The sequence below is a fragment of the Carassius gibelio genome, chromosome A10, assembly GCF_023724105.1.
Source record: "Carassius gibelio isolate Cgi1373 ecotype wild population from Czech Republic chromosome A10, carGib1.2-hapl.c, whole genome shotgun sequence".
Lineage (NCBI taxonomy): Eukaryota > Metazoa > Chordata > Actinopteri > Cypriniformes > Cyprinidae > Carassius > Carassius gibelio.
The window spans coordinates 7,003,475-7,013,315 of NC_068380.1; the positions used below are offsets into that span (position 1 = coordinate 7,003,475).

At 36.1% G+C, this 9,841-nt stretch overlaps 1 long non-coding RNA gene across 1 annotated transcript; it reads left to right on the top strand.

Annotated features, from left to right (window-relative positions):
* The first annotated feature begins 265 nt into the window (after window positions 1-265).
* On the top strand, window positions 266-9,347 carry LOC128020981 (uncharacterized). Its single transcript, XR_008185453.1, has 3 exons — window positions 266-419; window positions 812-903; window positions 7,175-9,347. It is a non-coding gene; the product is annotated as an uncharacterized LOC128020981 (long non-coding RNA).
* Window positions 9,348-9,841: the final 494 nt, after the last annotated feature.

Below are 9,841 nucleotides of genomic sequence, written 5' to 3' on the forward strand. Positions count from 1 at the left end.
ACGATTAGAAAAATATTATTTTTTGTGAATCGTAAAATAAACATCAGCTTTTTTAGATTTAGATTTGCTGATATGTTTAGTCATAATAAATACAAAACTTAACATTTATTTTATATTATTATTATTTGACAATGAGAAGGTAATAGTATCAACTGTAACAAGTAAAGCCTTTGTGTACGTTAAAATAGCGTTTAACTGTCTTGACAGCAGAGGGCGCTGTAGTATTTGCTGAAATGACGCAATCAGAAGTAGCAGCTGAGTCGGTTTGGGCAAGCAGCGGAAACAGCTCTTAAATGCGGAGTTCAGGTGTTTCTGACACGTTTCTTGTAAAAAGCTTTGTTTTTGAGACTTCTCTTGTCTCAAGAGCTGAAGTGAAGTCTCTATGGATTTGACGTTTCGTCTGTCTGAAGTTTACCAGTGTAAATACTTTGTCAGTGTTATTCCAGTAGCATAGCTTTATTTTATTTAGCGCTATCTACTCTTCAAATGTTTTGTTAACATTTATGCATTACACCAGTAGACTCTTCTGAGGCAAAAATGTAGCATTTTCAGCCTGGCTTATAATAATAAGTTGTAAAGTAGCAACCATATTAATGTATCCATATAGGCTTCTTTGATATGATGGTTGTATCGCCAGTAAAATAAATAAATAAGTTTTTATTATTATTCGTAGACAGATTTATGCTCTTGTACATTCCATTTTCATTTTGTTTATGTTTTCTTGATAATAAGGTGTATCTTTGATAAAACTATTGTAAAGCACTATAACAGATATTCTAATTAAGCAGTTTTTTTGTCCTTCTTCTTCCAGCATCATCTGCTTTTGCCTCAGACTGACGGTGATCCTGATGACCCTGAATTCTGAATAGTCCAGCACCTTCATTCTTGTGCAGTTTTTTGAAGGTAACATTAGGCTATTTTTGTAAATGATCTGGGGGCATTTCAGCTGTTGTGCTTGCTGATTTGCTGAAATCTGTGAAATATGAGCCAGTGTTTTCTCGCCAGGTTTGTTTCAAGGTGCTATTTGATGTTTAGTTACTCTTTAAAAGCTCACCCTGACATAATTACTCTGCATGTCTCCTGCACTCTTGTGTTATTTCTGTATCCACTGTAATGCATTCCCACTGATGACGGCAGATTTGAGATGCCCTGCTGGAACCTTCTTTCAGAGATCAAATATAATAGTCTGAAATAAGTGGGAACAGATGGACTCAGATCTATTTTTGGAGGATGATGTAAGAGAATCTGACGGGTGTTTAGAAGTTTACGTTGCAATCTTGGTTACATTCCAGACCATTTTAGAGTCAGATTGAATTATTTACGTTTGTTGTGAATCGTCTAATCATTCAGGAATTATGTTTTAACACACACACACACACACACACACACACATATATATATATATATATATATATATTATACACAGATAGTGGAAGCAATCAAAAACAACAAAAAAAGCAATGATATATAAGTGCTATAACAAGTTTCAGTTAGCTTAACACAGTACATGTAGCATGGGCTTTAAAATAATATAATAAATAAAAAGAAAACATAGAATAAAAAAAGAATAGAGCAAGAAAGCTAGTGTTAGAGGTCTTTATATATATATATATACACACACACACACACAACCTCGCATATATATACTTTTTTTTTTTTTTTTACCAAATAAAGTACACAAACCAGGACATGCAATAGGCCCTAAAGACCAACAGCAAACAACAGCAGTTGCAAACTTTTAATCATAATTTAATCATAAAAGAGATGTTAAAACACTGTTTCTAAAAAAAAAAAAAAAAACAAGCAACGTAATTTTGTAGCGAAGGTGTATACAGAATTTATAATAGTGTGTGTGTGTGTGTGTATATATATGTATATATGTGTGTGTATGTGTATATGTGTGTGTGTATTTGTGACCATAGAATGTTTAGCTTTATTCGTCCTCCTGATCATGTCAGTGATATCAAACCTTCTGATTACGGTTTTGTTTTATCCAGCTTCCAGTGTCATGTGACTGCATGTTCCAGTAGATGGCGCTAAGTGCTGCCAATGTGACTGTAGGTTAAAAGATGTCGTTTTCAGTATATCAGTTTTCCATGAAGTTTTTGGTTAAAGTGTTCGGGATCGCTTGCTGAGATCTCCAGTAAGCACTAAGATTAATTTCAGGTGGATGTGAAGGTCATGTGAGACAGATTTCTTTTTTCAGTGGCTCTTGCCTCTGTTTATTAATCACAGAAGAGACAGGAAGTTATTGAGGTGAGACAGGAAGAATAGGGCTGGCTCATAGTCTGCTCTCAAACATGCATTAGTTGTGTAAGTATGATGGCTCAGACCTGTCAAGAACTCTCTTACAGAGAGTGTTTCATCTGAATGAATTTTCACCAGATGTCTGACCCGTATTCTTACAAACTCCTGCTGTGAAATGCTCGCAGTTAAAAGCAATATTACCTAAATGACTAGAATTTAACATCTTCAAGGGAAAATTAACAGTTTGTCTACATTTACTAACACTCATGTTGTTGCAAACTCTTATGCTTTAATAGGAGCAAAAGCCACCATAAAAGTATCATGCACTATAATCATAGTCTTTCAGTAAGCTTTGTGTGAGGAACAGACTGATAGTGAAGTTACTTATAACTTACCTTTTTCCCCACTGAAGCTCTAATTTACATTTAGTCATTTAGCAGACTCTTATCTAAAGCGAGATTTAGCAGACTATTTTATCTATAGAAAAAAACTTAAGAAGGCGGAAAAAATACATATTACTTAATTTTTATACAAATTTATTTATAGGACATGTCTTTAAATATGGTCATGTTTGTTTAATGTATGTCATGTATGTTTATGTAAATGGATGTTTAAATGTTCTTAAAAAATTGGTTTGGTGGTGGCAGCAAATATTCCAATGCATATATCTAAATATCATTAAATCAAGATACATTTACTTGATATTGAAAATTTCCCCCCTTTTTTTTTTTTTTTAAAAATGTACCAAAATTAAGCATAAGCCTAAAACAAGAACAAATATCTGTGAATTGTTTATAAAAACTTCCCCCCTCTCCAATTAAGTTTTTATTTGTTCTTGATCTAGTCTTAAGCTTCCTTCATTTTGATCAATATCTAATAAAATGAGACTTCATATGTCATTTTGTTTCTCAGGGTAAATCATGCATCTTGAGATCCTAGGAGTTTTTAGACATTTTCACTGGAAAACAAGACAAATACTGATACTTATTTTCAAATTAAAGTTGGATTTTCAATCTTTGAAGCACATTTAGAGAGCATACTGACATATTCCATCAAATTTATTCCTTAAATTCTCTTTACTCAGTCTAAAAAGGTCTCAAGTCTTAAATTTACTATCATAAACCCTGCACAAACATTGGGGAAAATAATGACCGAATTGATTACACTTTAGAGTGAGTGATGCTTTAATAATAAGGTGAGCAGTTTCTGGAGGCATTAAGTAAATGCATTTCTCACTGTGTCTTCATGCAGCCAGAGACTTTGATTAGCAGTTCCACATTTCAGCATCTGCTCATAGAACAGGTGCTCTCATCAACGATGCGTGTAACATCAAACGCTCTCTAGACAGAAATAGGAAAGTGTTACCGTTGTTTAACAAATCACTGTGGTGTGTTGTGCAGTGGGTCTTCTCTTCCTCCTGATTGTGAAGTCTGTTCTTTCCCTTGTATTTTCCCCGTCTAGTCCTTCACTGCAGACACAAACTGACAGTATCCCTCCTTCCTACACGCCCTTTCTGCTGACCTTTCCTGTCTGTTTTTCTCGGGTCCAGGCGGGAGTGATGAAACCTCTCAGCGCTCAGACCAGTATGACTAAGACAGAACAAGATTTCCTGTGACATGGGAAGGGGAAGAGAGGCACTAGAGTGTTTGTTCAGTGACACGGGCGTGCTGCAGTGCATTGTGGGGCCGGAATCAATGCATGTTCCAATGAGCTGTCTCATTCATCTCGATATGACCACTCTATGGTCTCTCTCTCTCTCTCTCTCTCTCTCTCTCTCTAATGGGTAGGAACAGCTGTGAAGAGAAAGAGCACCTCACACTAACATCAGCCATTATTTCATTAGCCTGAATGTTGAAGTGTGCAGAGAGCCGAAGTGCTTTAATGAAGACAGCACCATGTCAACACGGATTGGATGTGGCATTTATTACAGATATTACAGCCTCAATCATCCTGATGCATTACACACACGATTGTGGGAAATGTTGAAAGAGAGCACAGGTTTTTATATTGATTGACTTTTTCATGTCATATAGACGTGATTTTTTTTTTTTTTTTTTTTCTTGTTTCATAGTGGAAATGTTTTTGGAGATTGGAAAATAGATCTTGGATTTGCAGAGATTTCTCTGAATAAACGACAATAATACTAGAGTCAGGGTGTTTGACTGGATGTGCATTACTTGGGGACATTTCTCAGAAAGCTCATCTGTAGTTTGCTGACAGTTCCAGTAAATCTCTCACCAAAAACTTAAGAGGTGTCTGTCTGGTTGTACCTTGTGTGGCCAGACTTTTTATCATTACAAATTGCAAGTTATTAGGGATAAGATACCATCTGCGCAACAACCTGTTTTTTTTTATAAATCTGCAGTTCATTAGAATATAATAAAGGACTGTGATGGTGTGGAAAACAAACTCCTATGTTGTAACCGCAGTCTCCAAAAACACCAAACGGTTTGTGGGAAGTTGGCTCATTCATAAAAAAGGCTGAATTTTATTTTTTTGTGTAAATCATTTACAAAGCTGATTATTAAGTCCTCATATTCTGACCTATTATTAACTGTTCGTATTAAAAAAAAAAAAAAAAAGTACACCTGCTTCAGAACTCTTGTAAATGCAGCAAAAAAAAAAAAACAAAAAAAAAATAGCTGAATGATAACACTGCATTTTGATAGCTTTTACTATAATACCACAAATTTGAGGTTTACAAAGTGTTTGTGAATTTGGAGGAGACTTATCAGGAAGGACCATTTTACATGCAAATTATACATCTTTTATTAATAAAGCTGAATGCACTATGCAAATTTTGCCCTGAAAACAAACACGATCATTGTAACTATTTCAAAGAAAGTTTTTGGAGCAAGTATGAGTTTACGGGGTTGGTTTGCTTCAATGCCCAGTGAAGTATTATAAACATTACTTTACTTTTTGAACACACAAATGTTTGCGTTTCACCATAAATTGGAAGACTATCCAACATCAAACTGTCTAAATCATAAAGTTTTGATCCTAGTGACCCAAATATTGTTTTCATAGCACGAGGTAAATGTGATGTAAACAAAAATGCTTCATACAATATGGTTCATGTCGCATCTTATGCCAGACCTCTCAGATGTATTTGCATTACTCTGGTTTATTCACCAGTAATAGTATGTAACGTATTTTGTTTACCTGCAAGTACAATTATCTTACCGGCTGTTAACAGGATTCTAAATCTAATCTAATCTAACATTAAAGTGTTTTAAGCCATTCAAGCGCAAGACAGTGCACAACTATCCCCATGACATTTGTGACTGCTGTGGTATTGCAAGATGTTGGCACCATATATATATATATATATATATATATATATATATATATATAAGTTATAAATTCTTCCATAGCTATTAAGATGACTTAGTTAGATCCCAACATTAAAGCATTTTCAATTTATATATATTTACTATTTTTTCATTAAATCTTTTTTTTTCCTTTACCAAAAATAAAATGTTCATCTAGTTAGAAATTATATAGCTATAATGTAACAATAATAACATAAATTCATAAACACTTTTGGGAAATGATGGAAAGAGAAAAGACAAGTAATTAGCACAGTAATTTGCACTAAAACAATTCATAGAAACATCAGCATACTATAAACAATATTTGAAAATTATTTAAAAGTAATAAAAATGTACCTTCACCCCCCCCCCCCCCAAAAAAAACTAAATTAATACTATCATCTGCTGCTATTTTTATTCATGTATTCTATCGCTGCAGGTACAAAAGTATTTCTATATAATTTGGTTCTCCACCTATGGGCCACAAACAGTCTGCCAGAGCAGAAAACTGAAACTCCGTGTGTAAAGTTTGGTAACAATCTCTAATAACAGCACTCGCCTTACGCTGCAACTGGTTGGATTAGAGACTTGGCAAGTTAGGTTGTGATTCACCTATAATATTACTAGCCCATTTGACAATTTGGTTCCAAGATTTTTTGTTCTTTAAAGACAAAGTTCGACACGAGAGAATGACATAACAGATTCAGTAAAAGTCTGATTTAAAAAAAAGAAAGTGTTACCATAGCTTTATCAATGTGAAATCTGGACAACTTTCTAAGGCAAAACAGACTTTTTTTATTTTTTATTTTTTATTTTTTTTTAAGATACACATACAAGATAAGTGTAACTTTCAGCACTGGAAAAGGCAAGTGAACTGGCCTGAAACTCTCTCACTGGCCCTCGTGTCGCTGGTCATCCTTACTGTATAGCACTGGAAATGGAAAAATCCTCTTAAAGAAGTCTCCCCTTTAAAGCATCACTCCTACAGCCAACAAATTCGACACCTTAGATGATACTTCTTTTAATAATATTTCAAGGCCTGCTATGAGCAATGCTCTAGTTATATTATGCATAATTCATAATCCACCTCCATCTTTTTCATTAGTTTAATAAACGGCTAGTGATATTTAGTATTTTTCTTACTGAATATCTGTCAGTTACTCTATTGAAAAGGCTGCTTTTAGCATCTATATATAAATGAGTGGTATTGGTGTCTCGTAGTCATGACCCTAGCCCAGCCTATTCAAGATTTATAGTTCAACTAATCATTCACATAAATCTCAGACTAGTTGGTTGAAAACATAAGGTCCTTGAGAACTCAATCCTAGCATGGACAAAGCTCTCATTTTAAGTAGCCTAACCGCTTGTGTTGAGATTGATCTTATATATTTCAGGGTCAACATCCAGCTTTTATCTAAAAAGAGGCCATCAAGAGTATGCTTACAAAGCCAAAGGGTTAAATAAAGGGAGCTCTTTTTGTTGCTGGTCGCCCGGAGGGAAAGCCACAGATTTTCCCTCCATTTTCCTCCGTGCTGCGCAGCTAACAAAAGAGCTATTGGAGATCAGGTTTATCATTTTGAAAGCAATGACCTTGCCTCTCCCTCTTATAACAGGTCGTACTGTTTTGGCACAGGAGCACTCATCTGGATGCCTCGTCTCAGCAGGGCGACCCACAGAAATACCTCCATAATAATGGAAGCAATGATTGTTCACAAACAATCATCTGGAAGGCAGCCTGGCTGATAAGAGAGACGACTTTAGCAAGGAGATGGGTTATGAACATGGCAATGAGAGGTGCTAGATCTGAAATAGGAAAGGCAGAGGCTCTACAACCTGTAATCCTTGAGAGAGCTAAAGCCCTCGGCAGTCAATGAGAGTGGCAATCACTGATGGATCACCTTCTGACCCACCAGTCATGGTGTAAATGGGGGCAGCGGCATTTCTCAGTGTGGTTTGTGTAAAGTTAAATGTGGGTTGCTTGTCACCTGATGGTGTAGATTTGTGGCTGAAAATACAGAGGGCATGGGGTCAATATTTGGAAAGGGCGAACTAAAAATGGTGTTTTATCAACCTAGCCTTTCAAAGAACCAGTTAGACAGCTTATTACCCAGGATACTGTGGGTCAGGAATGGAGATGTGGTAGCTTTGCAGTTAAGGATCTGTGCTCCAAACACTGTGGTTAGGTACTTTTTAGCTTTTTCTTTTCCAGAGATTTGTCAGTAAAATGTTGTAATGCTTGGTCATTTTCAATCTGACATTGATATCACAAGAATGTCTGAGGGGAGAGCTCTGTTCGGGTTTGCCAAATGTTGTGTTGAGGGTCTTTTTTTTTTATTATTATTATTATTATATTTTTTTTATATGCTTTGTGTGCAGAATATATCAGACAGTGAGTAGCCTGTAGATGCTCTGTGGAAAATGCTGTTTGAGACTAAAATTATGATATCCCAAATATCCATATGGACTGCAGTGTGTGAACTTGACTTTGGAAGCATACAAGAAACTACTGGTTAAAACTAACTTTTTTTTCACCAGCAAAGGTAGAGAATAATTCAATTATCATTATTTACGATTTACAATTACATTAATAAGCTCATTTTAACATTGATTCATGTGGCCAGTTGACTGTAGTGAGAGCATCAATCTGTAAATCAGGATTGGAAACTTGAGTCAAGTGCATCATCACTGCCTTCCAATATTTCATTTTAAAAAGACTTTTCCAGACAGGTAATTAAGAGTTCCGCTTGGCGCCAGGAATGGATATGGCTCCATAAATGATTTGAGTTGATGTTGGACAGGAATTTAACTGATTGAAATGCACTGCTCTTCGTCACTCCTGGAGACACCGCTGGAATTAGAAAGAGTTTATGTTGTCTGCTTTGTGTTTTGTTGAGTTAAAAAAGAAGACAGAGAGATATGCTGTTCAAAATGAAGACAAAAAAATGTTGTGACACTGTGGTTCACAAATGTTAGTAGAATATGTGCATATGTGATGAACTACACCTGTGGTTACTCTGTAGGGCCTCTGTATGAACTAAAAATCACCAAAATACTAGTCTTTTGGAAAAATGGCTACGAGAAGTGAAGTTAGAAACTAATATAATTTGTGTGCAAATAAAACTGGGTTTGATATTTTGCTATCTAAAGCAATGAAATTCATACATTTTAAGTGTGGCTTAAAAGTCCCAGTACTTTTTGGGGCCACTGTAAATTGTTGCAGTTCAGTTGTGTGTATTTGGTTTGGAGTGTGTGTTCTGCAAGCCTGTGTCTTTTCCAGCTAAATGTGTATTTTTTCCATTACTATGAAACAAAGCATTCACTAATAGGCAGAAAAACCCATAAAGCAAAGTAAAGTGTTGAGGAAATACATTGATGTTATCTTCTTTAAAAACAATAAGACGGCAGCATATTTGGTATGAATGCAGAGAGGGAGGGGCGGGCTTTAAAAGTGTTTTTGTGACTTGTTGATAAGGCATCTGTCACTCAGGTTGACAGACAGCTCTGGGATGTAACTGTAAATCTGTGTGTGTGTGTTTATTGGAAAGAAAATGGCTTTGAATGACTTGTTTTATCTGGCGGCTTATATCCTGCTCATTTTCACTATGGAGTCTCCTCAGCTCTATCACTCCATCTCTCTCTCTTTTTAAATAGCTTTGTCTGGGATGAATGAAAGAGCATTTATCTCTCTCATTTTTTGCCTTTTCTCCCGGGGTCCTGGGCTGATTAGCTTATGAACTGTGAGTGACATTTGAGTGTTTGATATTGAGGCCTTTGTGCACTTCTGTGTTTGTGGGTGTTAATGCTTTTCGCTCGACTGATTTGCATTGCCGATCCGAGAACGTCTCCATTCTCATGCATGAAGAGATCCTATCGAGATATAAATGTCTCTGATAGCTATGGTGAATTTGATAATGGAATTAATTAATAAACAATTTAACATGTAAAAGCTCTTTCTGTAATGGCAGCGGAGGAGATGATGCGTGCACACACACAAACAGAGTGACATCTGTGCACTTTGAGTGCCAGCTATTTCTGCAGGGTTGGATCGGGCCCGGTTGCTGCCAATGATGAGGTATTGATTGGTTGAGAAATGTCAGTGTTGAATAACAGCCTGGAGCTGTGAGGGAATCGGAGAGAACGGGTCGCGATTCTCCTGCTAGCCACTGGGGGAGGCTGTGAGTGTTTTGCTCATCAGATCAGGGAGATGGACTGCAGAGCGTATGGTCCACATTACTGAAGGGCCACGACAAGCTGCTCTCAAAGGAACAGATGCTTTTCAC